Source organism: Pestalotiopsis fici (genome assembly GCF_000516985.1).
Source record: "Pestalotiopsis fici W106-1 unplaced genomic scaffold PFICI_Scf_9, whole genome shotgun sequence".
Classification (NCBI taxonomy): Eukaryota; Fungi; Ascomycota; class Sordariomycetes; order Amphisphaeriales; family Sporocadaceae; genus Pestalotiopsis; species Pestalotiopsis fici.
The window spans coordinates 1,194-14,477 of NW_006917099.1; positions in this window are offsets into that span (position 1 = coordinate 1,194).

Sequence of the window (13,284 nt, forward strand, 5' to 3'; positions counted from 1 at the left end):
TTAAAGTAGGCTATCCGTAAAATAATATAGTTAAAAATTTTTTTTATAAAAATCGGATTTAATATAAATATTATATTAATTAAAAGAGATAATATAAAGGTTATAAATTTGGTATATAATCCGGAATATTACTAACGTATTAAATATACGGCTATATGGTATTTTTACGTACGGCAAGAGGTTAAAAATAAAAATATTCGAATCGAATATATTTTAATTAACGATATATTAGCAGACGGCTTTATAAAGCCATTTTTTAAAGATAAATTTTAAAAATTTATTAAATTATTAAATTTAACCGATATTATTTAATAAAGGGAGTATTATACGGATATTAATATAATATCGTATAATATATAAAATTAGCTTTATAACGCATATTATATTGTTATAATAGCTATAAAATTTATTAAGATATCGTTAAATAACGATATATAGGAAATTAGTAAAATTTACCCTATATTAATTTATAATTAGTATAGCATTATTTATAGCTATTATTTATAGTGCTATATAGTTAATAAATTATTATAATTGATTGTTATGGCTATTATAGCTATTAGAACCTATTGGAATTTAATAGAACGTTCCACTAAATCCAGCCCTATTAAATATAGCTAGTGCACCTGGCTATAGTGGCCTTAGGTTATAAGGTAACTTATATTATAAAAATTTATAAATTTCGATAGTTTTTTCGATTATAAATTAATTTTATTACTAATTAACTTAATTATAAATCTAATTTATTAATAATATATTTTAAAATATTTTTATTAATTAATTTTATAGGTATAAAAAATAGTTATTCCTTTATAATTAGTTATTCTTTCTTTAAACTTTAATAAATTAGATATATAGCCTTATAACTACTTTTACGGCCTGATTTTACGAATTATACAAACGCTTCCCTATGCCTAAGTTTATAATCCACCAATCATACCTTAGAATAATATTTAATATATTTAAAAATTAATATTTATTAAAATTATTTATTATAATATTAATATATAAAAAGCCAGCGTTTTCTGGCTTTGCTTTATTAATATTAAATATATTGGAATTAATATCGGCATTTTTAGCAAAAAAAGGCTTAAAAACGGGTTTTAAAAAAATTACACCTTAACCGACTAATTAAGGCTCGAATAATATTTACGGGTCGATAAAATTAATTTTCGCATATTTTTAATTTAATTTATAATTAGATTTTAAAGCAAATTCCGACTAATTTTACCGAACGTATAATATTAGCTAGGCTTTAAATATTTAGCTAAAAGTAAGCCTATATATAGCGTAAAAAATAAAGCTGCCGTAATTATTTAAAACCTAAAAAAAGGCCTTAAAATTCGAATTTAATTTCGGAATATTAAAAATAATTAAATTAATAAGCTTAAAAAAAAATTACCGGCTAGGTTTTCGCTAAAAATAAAATAATAAAAAATCGCGTAAACGTAAAATAATATTTATTATTTAATTATAATATTTTCGCGAAAGGCTAAATATATTTAAGATAAATTATATGCCTTTTTTAAATTTTTTAAATAAAATTAATTCGGGCTTATCGCCGTTACGCATATTATTTAAAAAAGCAGCAATATTAAAAGTTTATCTTTTTATAAACGGAATAATAATCGGATTTATTAAAATAGCTTTAAAATAATTTAAAATTATATTTAATATAAATAAGCGAAAAAAGGCTATATCGGGAAATAAATCGGCAATAATAAATATATAATTTTTATTTAAATACGTATTATTAAATTAGCCTAGCTCGATAAAATAAAAAATTACGGAACGCCGGTATAAACGTTTAACAATTAATTTTTAATTAAACGAAAATTAAATATTATTTTTAATATTTTTTAGCTTAGGTAAATATTCGTCGAAAAAAATCGAAAAAAATCGAAAAAAATCGTCGAAAATATTAAATTTTCAAAAGTAAAATTTAGTATAAGCTTAAAAAATATTAGCGGCGTTTTTTACGGTCTATTTAATAAAACGTTAATATATATAGTTAATATAAAATATATAATAATACGATTAAAGCTATATATATAAAAAATTACTAATAAAAAAAAATATTTATAAAACGTTTACCGGCTTCGCGCTAAAATTTTTTACTAAACCTAACCGCAAAAATAGGAATTTAGCGATTATATAGCAATTAATTTAAATATATTTTTAAATTATATATAATATAAGCTTATGCGATAGCTTCGCATTTATCGGCGTATTATATTAAAAAAGAAATATAAAGTTTTTATACGGAATTAAAATAATTTAAAATTAAAATTAAATTATATTAAAACTAAATATACCCCGGCTTATATTAAAATCGCTAGCGGCGGAATTTTTTAATTATAATTTTGCGTTTTATTACCTATTAAGCTTTAAAAGCGTTTTAAATATTAATTAATCCGTAGGCTTAATAAAGCATAATATAGCCTATATAGGATTTATAATAATATCGCTAAAATTATACGATATTAAATTAAATTAAAAACGATTAAAAAGCAATTTAAATATAAATATATAATATTTATATTTAAAAATATTTAATTATAAGCTAAGCCGGGTGCGATTTTAAAAAAGCAGCTATAAATCGTAAACCTTAATTTAATAAAAAACTAAACCTAAATTAGTTTTTATATATATATATAAAATAATTTTAGCTATTATTATAAGCGGATTCGGTGCTTAAGCGATAATAGCTACGGGCGAAAAATATTAATTATTAAATATGTTAATAAAAGCTTTAAAATTCGTTAAAAATTAATTTAAAATTATATTAAACGTAGTTTTTTACCGGGAATTTTAGCCTAATTTTTATTCGGATTATTAAAAATATTTATAATATAAACGGGGATAAAAGGGTATTTATTAATGCGTTTTATATTAAAAATATATAAAGCAGTTTTTAAATAAGCCTAATAAATTAGTTTTAATACGCTTTTAAATTAAATAAAAATTATATTAAAAATAAATTTATAATTATTTAAATTAATATAAAAAGCGGCCGTAGCTACCGAATTAATTATTTTAAAGTTATTAATAGCTATTTTTTTAATTATTTAATTAATTAATTTAAAAATATAATTAATTTAATTAAAAATTAATCGCGGTGCGATATAAAATTAAAAAAAGCAGATAAAAAGGCTTTTAAAATAATAATATTTAATAATATTTACGCCGTAATATTTTTAATATAAATTTAAATAAAAATTAAGCGCAAAAATTACGCAAAATAAAAAATTAATTAAAAATTAAATTATAATTATTTTAAAACTAAATAAACCGCGGCGCGATAATATAATAAAATTATATTATAATAAAAAAATATTTAGGGTTTATTTATTTATTTTTTAATACCGTAAAATTATAAAGCTATTTAAAATCCGATAGCTTAAATTAAAAATTAATTAAAAATACCGGGGGGCTAAATACGGCGCTATATACGGATTATATATATTTACGGCTTAAGCCGTTAATTTTATTAAGCCTATATTAATCTTATTTACGTTAATTTAGCCGGGTTCGCTAACGCGTTAGGAAAGCATTTAATTAAAATATAATCGAAAATTAAATTTTAATTAAATATATTATAATTTGCTAATAATTAGTTTTTTAAGTTTTAAACGTATAAATAACGCTAAAATTAAATAATTTTAGCTAAAATATTTAGGTTTAATACGGCTATTTTTATTTTTACGCTAATTATTATATAGCTTTTTTTTTTACGCGCTTTTAGCTCCGCTTTTACCTAATTAATTATTTGCTGCTTATTTTGTAATTAAACCTGTTTTTTTATTTTTTCGATTTATTTTTTTTATAATTTAAATTACTTTTTTTAAAATTCTAAATCGGCCTCGCTCCCGGCTATATTTATAATATTACAATAGCGCTTTTAAAAGCTGCTAAAATAATTATAAATTATATTAAAATTAAATTTTTAAAATAAGCTGCTTAATAGCCGAAATAATATAAATTATTTTAGCCGTTAGGGTAATATTAGCGGGCTAAACGCTTTAAATACGTTATTAAATATAATTTTTTATAATAACGAAAAAAGGTCTGTTACGGCAAACGAATTATTGCTTATTTTTTGGCGTATTTTAATACCGGGTAAAATAATATTTTTTCGCTCGGAATTATATTTAGAATTTTTATTTAATAACAAATATAATTTAATTTAAAACTAGTTTTTTATTATTATTTTAATAAATTTGCTTTATAAGCGCGTAATTTCGGCTAAAAAATAAAATATATTTATAATATTTTTATTTTGTTATTATAAATTACGGCTTTTCGGCTATATAATAATTTATGCTTAATTAAATAGGTTATTCGGGTCGTATAATAGCTTAAAATGTTTTTTTTTTACGGCGTAAAGCAATTAGCCGATATATACGTTTTAAAAATTTTAATAAGCATTTAAAATAATAAATAATAAAAATTTATATACGAATTTTAATATATAATATCGTATATAAAATAAGCTTTAATCGATATATTTTTCCGATTATAATAAACGCCGGTTTTTTTCGAAAAATTTTAATTTTTTAATTTAAAAAAGCATAAATTTTTTTAAATTAAATATAATTTAAATTATATTTAATTTTTATTATAAAGCAAAAAAAAGGAAATTTACGCTAAAATTACTATTAATAATAATAAATTACGACTAATTTAATTATTTATTATAAAATATTTACTTTCGCTAATGCTAATATATTTAATTGCGTTTACCTAATTATTTTTTTAAATTTTAAAATACGCTTAATATAGCCTTTTTTTAAGCTAAGATAATAGTTTATTTTTTTATTAATATCGTATATTTAAAAAAATAATATTATTTTTAAAGTTTTTCGAAAATAATAATAAAAAAATTTATTTAAATCGCGAATAATATATAATATTACGATTTTATCGAATCGTTTTTATTTAATTTAACCGAATATTTCGCTTAAATGCTTATTTATAACTTTATTACGGTAACTAAATTTGTTTTTATATTTTCGGATTAAATAAGTTTTATAAAAAATAATAAAAAAGGGTAAATAACCTTTTTAATTTAATTTTTTTAAATATTGCAATTTATAATTAACGGTATATATTAAAATATATATTAATATAATTTTAATTTAGTTTTCGTTCGAATTATATTTAATAAACCTGCTAAATATTTTTTTAAGCCGTAGGCTTGCTTTTTGCATATATTAATAATAACGGTTATAAGCCTTAGCCGTTTGCTATTTTTGCTAAGGCCGTTAATATATTTAAATCGTATATAATAACCGGTAAAGCGTTTAATTTAAAAAAATATTTTTTCGAAAATTATAATATAAGCGTCCGTTATTTTAAAATTTAAAAAAATATACGTAAACGTTTTAATTTTTATATTTTATATTAGTTATTATTTATAAAAACGTAAAAAAACGTATTTTAAATAATTTTATCGGCCCCGACGATTAAATATAAATTTATTTTACTATAAACCATTTTAAAAGAAAGATTTATTTAAATATATTTGCATTAGTAAAAGCCGGTGGCCTGCTTTTTTATAATAATAATAATTATATAACGTTCGATATTATCGTAATTGCCGAAAAAATAAACTTTACGTATTTATCGTTCGTTTTTTAAAAGGCTTTTTTTTAAAATTTATTACCGTAAAACGCTAATAATATCCGTATTAGTAAAATATTATAAAAGCCTTTTACGTCGAATTAATATATTTATATTATATTCGATATTTAAAAAAGTATAAATTATCCGTATAATATTAACGTTATATTTTTAGTAAAGCCTTTTATATATAGAAATAACTTAAAATCGTATTATTTAAAAATAAACTAAAATCGATTTTAAATTAATTTAAATAAAAAAAAAACTTACCGGCTATTATATTTAAAATATTTTTTTTAACGCTTTAAGCAATTCCTTTTTAATATTATTAGGTATTCGAATTAAAAATAAAAGGTAATAGATATAATTCTTTTTAGCGATTATATAATAAAAAAAAAACTTTTTTACGTTAAATAATATAAGGATATTAAAGATAATATCGTATTAATAATGCTTTATACCTCCTTAACTAATTAAGTAATTATAGCTATACCCTTATAATAGTTTGCCTTTTACTCGACCGATATATAAATAAAAACTAATTTTAAATTATATAAAGCTTAATAATTTATTAATATAAATTATTACGAAAAAAGGGATATTAACGCGATAAATATTATTTTTAATATTATAAGCTTTATAATACGGCTTTAAATTATAATTTTTTAAATATCCGATAAAAATTATTTAAATTAAATATTAATATAATATATTTAAATCTAATATTTAAATTTATATTATTCTTTTTAAATATTCGTATTATATTATTAAGGCATATATTTTTTTAATTTTTAAAACGGTATTTTAAAGCATTATTTTTACGTTAATTTATTATAATATAATAAAACCTATTATAATTAATATATAATTATAAAATAATAATTTAAAATTAATTTACGCAAATATTTTTTCGCGGATTTTTTTAATAATCGTTTTTTTGCGGCGGGTTAAAATATCGATTTAATATAATAAGCCTAATTAATTTATTTCCGGACGATTAAATACGCTAAATTCGGTAAAGATATTAAGGTTAAAAGATTTGGAATAAATACGAATATTAAAGCATTAGAGCGTTATTATATACGCTCGGTATTTATCGGAATTATTAAATAAAAAATCGAGCGTTATTAGGTAAATAATACCGCGTTAATAAATATATTATTAAACCTAAATTTATTTAAATTTAATTTAAAATTAGTTTAAAATCGAATTTATTTTAAAATATTTATTATTTATATATTTTTATATAATTTTAATATTATATGCGTAAGTTTTTTTTAATAATTTGCCCGTTATATCTAGCTTTATTTATAATTGCATTCGGAGTAATTAAAAAGCGTTTTTACTTATATATATTATATATATAATATCTTTATTATTAATTATAAAATAGCTAAAAGTTATTAGGTGTTTTTTATAACGACTATACTACGGGTTTCTAAAATAAACCTAAAATATAAAAAATATTGGGGTTTATGCTAATAGGGAATAATAGTTTTAAAAAAAATACTAAATAATAAATATCTAAAAATAAGGGTAATTAAACTAATTTATAAATATAATCGTTAAAGCGTATTAAATGCTTTACCTATAGGTAAAATAAATACTTAAATTAATTACTAAAATAATAACTATTTATATAAAAAATCCTTTTATAATATATATTTATTTATTTCTTTATTGATATTTTTGGATTATTATCGTAATAATAATGCTTATATATGGCTTATTAATCCTTATTATAAATCTTACTTTTAGATTATTAATCCAATAATAAGCCTATTAATAGCTATTAATAAGTGGCAAAGGTATTAGGCTAATTTTTATTTAGAATATTTGCGGATTTCGGTTTTAAGCCCCGTATATTATCTTTTAAACGCCAACATCCTCTATTTTGCCGTATATAAAGGTGCATATTCGTAATATTAGCTCCCCTCTCCACGTCTTTCGTCCTCGAAAAACTCTAAATCGCATAAATAAATCGTAATTCCCACTTCTCGTTCCTTTATCTTTCGTCCTTATATATTTATTTATAATATATATTTCACTATATTATCCCGTATCGCAAAACCTGCTAACGGCGAAAAAAAACTTTTAAAAACTAAACAACAATATCGTCTCGCAGCTCTAATCGAAAAACTAAATTTCGACGTTATAGCTTATTCCTTATATTATAAGCGTAGCTAAAAATGCCGAATAATAAAGGGAACGTCGCGGTATAAAAAGTATACGCGTCGCGGTCGTTCTTATAATAAAACCGGTATTCCGGTATTTTTTTTATTTCGGATAATAAACGAATCGCAACGTTTACGGCGGGAAAAAAAAAAACTTTTAAACTTCTTCGTCGTCTTCACGAATAAACTGCTATTACGCTAACTAAACTTAAGCGCCTTCGTATTTAACAAAATTATTTAATAATTCGTAATACGGAGATAATAAATCGTAGCCTTTAATCCCTAAATAAGCTCGAAAAAAATAAGCGGGCTAAAACGGAAGCCGTAGCTAAAGTCTAATTTTCCGGGGGTATAAATATTATTAATTGGTTTTCGATCGGGATCGGAAATAATTTTAGAAATCTTAGTCTTTTAATTTTAACTAAAAGTAATATTTAAAAGCAATATAATCCTTAATATATTTCCTAAATTCCTAAATATTTTCTTCGGATAAATAATTTTCCTATTTAATATAAAATTAATATCCTCGTTTAACCTTTTTTTATTTAATAATTTTTTCGATAATATATTTTTACTAATTTAATTCGGTTTTTAGCGTTTCGTCGATTTTAGCGTTTTTTAATACTGGTTCGAGTAATAAAATATAAAAGGTTTTATAATTTTTTATAATTTTTAATAGTTTAAATTAGTAATTAATATTCGAAATTTTCTTATCGATCTTAAATAATCTAAATTTTTTAAAATCGAATTTCTCGCTTAATCGTTTTATTTTAATATTTTTGCGTAAAAGGTAAACCTTATCTCTTTTTTTAAAAATTAATCCCTTAATCTTTTTTTTATCGTATTATAATTTTGCCTTTTATTAAATAGCGATAAAAGTCTTTTAGAATTTTGCTTATAAATTCTTAAATTATTCGACGCGTAAAATAGCGTATAATATAAATTCTTTCCCTTTTAATAATTTTTTAGTAATATCGGGTTTATATCCGTAATTGGCGTAAAATAGTAATATTCCGGTAAATTCTCGTATTACACTATTATATATAAATTATACGAGTAATAATAATATAATTTAATTATTTTATTCGTGGTTACCGTAATATTTAAAATATTTTTCGAATACCTGGTTAGCTCGTTTTATTTATCCGTTAATTTACGGATAAAAAGCTATTAAAAGCTTATAATCGCATCTTAGCTAATTAATAAATAATTTCCAGAATTTTAATATAAAAAGCTTATTTCGGTCTAAAATAATCTTATTTAATAATCCATATTAATTAGCTATCGTTCGAAAAAATATATAAGCTAATTCTTTTGCGTTACTAGCTTCTTTATATAAAAAAAAAATAGGCGTACTTCGTAAATCGCTCGGTAAATACTAAAATATTATCGTAAAAAATCCTAATTAAAAATTCTTTTAAAAATAATAATTTTACGATAAAATCTAACGCAATAGATTTCCATACCCTATTTAGCGGTAGTATAAATTGCAATTTTCCGTATTATTTATATTATACTAATTTTGCTTTATTATATAAATTATATTTTTAATAATATTATTAATATATTTGCGTAGCTATAAATAATTAAAATATTATTAAATTCGCCTAATTATCTTAAATACTCCTTAATATCCACTAATAAGTGATTTATAATAATCCTTAATTAGCTTTATAAATAATAATTCTTTAATTTTAATTTTATCGGCGTATATATCGAGTATTCCATTATTATTAGTCATTTTTTTAATCCAATTATTATCGTTATTAATCCTTATAATTATATATAAGGTTATAATTAGTATTAAATCTCTATTATTATCCGTCGAAAAGATAATATTAGTTTCTTTCGGTATTTCCTAAAAATAATCCGGTTTTCGGCTAAAGGCGTTAGTTTTGCCATTTTTTAATCCCTTACGGTAAATAATTTTAAAATTAAAATCTGCTAAAAATTCTGCTTATTTAATTTATTATTTATTAAATTTTTTATTAATAATAAATAAGGCTAAATTTTTATAATCGGTATAAATTTTAATTTAATATTTGGTTCCGCTAAAATAATATTTTTATTTTTAAAATACTTCGATAATAATTATAAATTTCTTATTATAAATTTAATAATTTAATTATTCCTTTATAAACTTCTTGCTATAAAATATAATTAAATATAATTTTCCGTTATTATTTTTTTAGGTAAATTATCCGCCTATAGCGTAATTTAAGGCGTTTATTTCGATTTCGAATTTTTATTCCGTATCCGCTATATATATTACGGATTCGTCCGTAATTCGTTTTTTAACTATTTCGAAGGCTTCCTACGCTTCGGTTATCCAATCAAAAAATACATCCTTTTTCGTCAAATACGTAAATAACGCGGTAATACCTTTAAATCTTTATATAAATATTTAATAAAAATTTATAAATCCTAAAAAAGATTTAATTTTTATTATTAAAATCGGAATAAGCTAATTTTTTATTATTAAGATTTTAAATAATTTTATTTTAATTTTTCCGGGGGATATTATATATTTTATAAAAATAATTTTTTTTTATAAAATTTGCTTTTTTCGGGGTTAATTAGCAGGTTTGCGTTTTATAATTTTTATAATATTATTTTAATATATTATTAATATTCGTTAAAATCCTTAAAATAAATAAAAATATTATCGAGGTATATTATTACGAATTTATTAAAATATTTTTTTAAAATATTATTAATTATATTTTAAAAACTTGCTAATGCGTTAATTAATCCGAAAAGCATAACTTTATATTCGAAATATCCGTATTTATAATAAAAAGCGGTTTTTTATTTTTCTCCTTCTTTAATATATATTAAATTATACGCGTTAAGCAAATTTAAGGCTATAAATTATTAGGCTCTATATAATTTATCGTATAGGTCCTTAATTAAAAATAAAAGATATCGATTTTTAATCGTAATTTCGTTAAGCCTGCGGTAATCGATATAAAATCTTTATTTAGGTTTTCCGTCCTTATTTTTTTTAAATACGAAAAATATTAGGTATTTTACGGGTAAAATAAATTCGGTAATTTATTTTTTTTATAATATATCCGCTAAATATTCTTTTAATATTTTTTTATATTAAGGTTTTACTAAATATATTAGCATAAAATATAGTTTTTTTCCTTTTTAGAAAAATATTTTATAATTATATTTCGTATATTTTAATAATTTTATTTTTAATATTCTACTAAATAAATCGCTAAACTCCTAGTATTTTTTTAATATTTTAATTTCGAATTTCGGCTTAATATGCTTAGTTATAAAATAAAATCCAAATATCTTAAAATTGCTTAAAGGCTTATTTTAGCGCTTTTTAAAAGCTAATTCTTTTCCTAATATATTCTACTAAAATTAGCCGGTATTCTAATTAATTTTAAAATTATTCGCTCGTAACTAAAATATCCCTAAAACAATATCGTAATCCGTGATTTCTATAATATCGCATTTAAATCTTTTTTCGTAATTTTGGATATAAATTTAAATATGCGTAATTTTTATGTTTATTATTCCGTTTCCGTACGATATAAATTTTTTATTAATAATATTAAATACGTAAAGCGTCTTTTTTTGCTTTTATAATATTTATAAAGCGTTAATAATTATTAGCGAAATAAAATTTCTTTAAGTTTCCGTATTTATTAGGGTTTATATTTTTTAATTTATAATTTTAATCTAAATCGTAAGGTATTTATTAATATTAATACTGCTTATAGCATATATAGACTTTTTAATCGGGGTTTATTTTTATCGCTTTAAAAATACCCGTAATTATTTCCCGAATTCCTATTAATTCGTTTATTAGCTCGTTTCGTTTCGGCGGCCGTATATATTTATTATTTTAATATATTTAGATTCTTTTTAGCTAATAAAGGTCGATTTTTATATTATCTAAATAATTCGCCTATTTCTTATTATATATTAAAGGTATTTCCTTATTTTTTATCGTTTTTAAAAGGCTTTTTTAGCTTTTTATATTTTTAATATACGAAATATAAACTAGTTATAATCCTAATACAGGTTTCTCCCGTTTTTTTTATTATTTCGATAATTAATCGTAATAATAAATTAGCTATCGAATATATAAAGGGTTTATATCCGTTATTTATAGCTTATATTAGGTTTTTAATACTATTATTTTTTAATTAAATAGCTATAACGCGGATATATCCTATTGCCTTATATTTTTTAAAAAGGTGCTATATTCTAATTTTTTTTATTGCGTAATATTTATAATTATAATATAGGCATTTTTCCTATTTCCTATCTTCGTTTTTTAAATATTAATCTAAATCTTATAATTATATATAAAACACTACGAATCCTCGGGGGTCGATATAACTAATTTTTATATTTTTTATTTTTCCCGTTTTAAAAAAATAGTAAATAGCGTTTTTATTATATCGTAAAAAAAACATCCTTTTTCGGATTTTATTTTATAAATATATATTATAATTTAGGTTAATATATCCGTATTATATTACGGTATTATATATTAGGTATATATAGGTAAATTTTGCGTTATTTCCTATTATTATTTTTAAGGTTTATCGGATTTATAAAATATCGGTTTTTCTCTAAAAAATCTTTATAAATTATAATACGGTATCCTATTATTTTATTATAATAATAATTACGTTATAAACGTAGCTAATTCCGTTTCTAAATATATAATCGATAATATATTTTTTGTTGTTATTTTAAATAAATTTAATAAATTTATCTCGTTTTTATTTATTAATATTTATATCGATATCGATGCTTTTTTTAAAGCTGGAGGTATTATCGTATAAATCCGGCTAATTCTAGCTTTTCGCTTATTTTATTTAATAATATGCTTTATTTTTTAAAGTATCCGAAAATATATAATCGTTATTATCCTAAAATTATTTTTATTTTTTAAAATATACGGTCCTTTTTAATCGTATGGCTGTTAGGGTTTTCGTTATTTAAAGGTACTATCCGCTTTCGTTTTTATTAGATTTATACGTTCGATATCTATCGTCGAAATACGCCGTCTAAAAAAATAATTCGTAGGGTATATTATCCCTTTTAATGCTATTAAGCTATCTTTTACCTTTAGGCACTAGTTTAAATCCTAATTTCTTTAATTAGCGGTATTTATTAGTATAATATCCTAATTTATTATAATTATAGCATTTAACTTTTAATTTATTTTTACGTTAGGTAGCGTTAAAATTTATTTATCCGCTATAGGTTCCGTATAAGGTTTTATTACGCTAATTATTTTTAGGTTATTAAAGGTTTCGTTATTTGTTTATATTAGCATAATTACGTTAAAACCAGGGTATAAAATAGCCCCCTTTTTTTTTATTTTATCGTACGTATAATTAATTATCGATTTTAACGGTAAATTCGCTATATTTACTAAACTCGGCTAATAATTTAAAAATTCGACTAAGCTCGTTTTTAATATCGTTTTTAAATCTTCGGTAATATAATA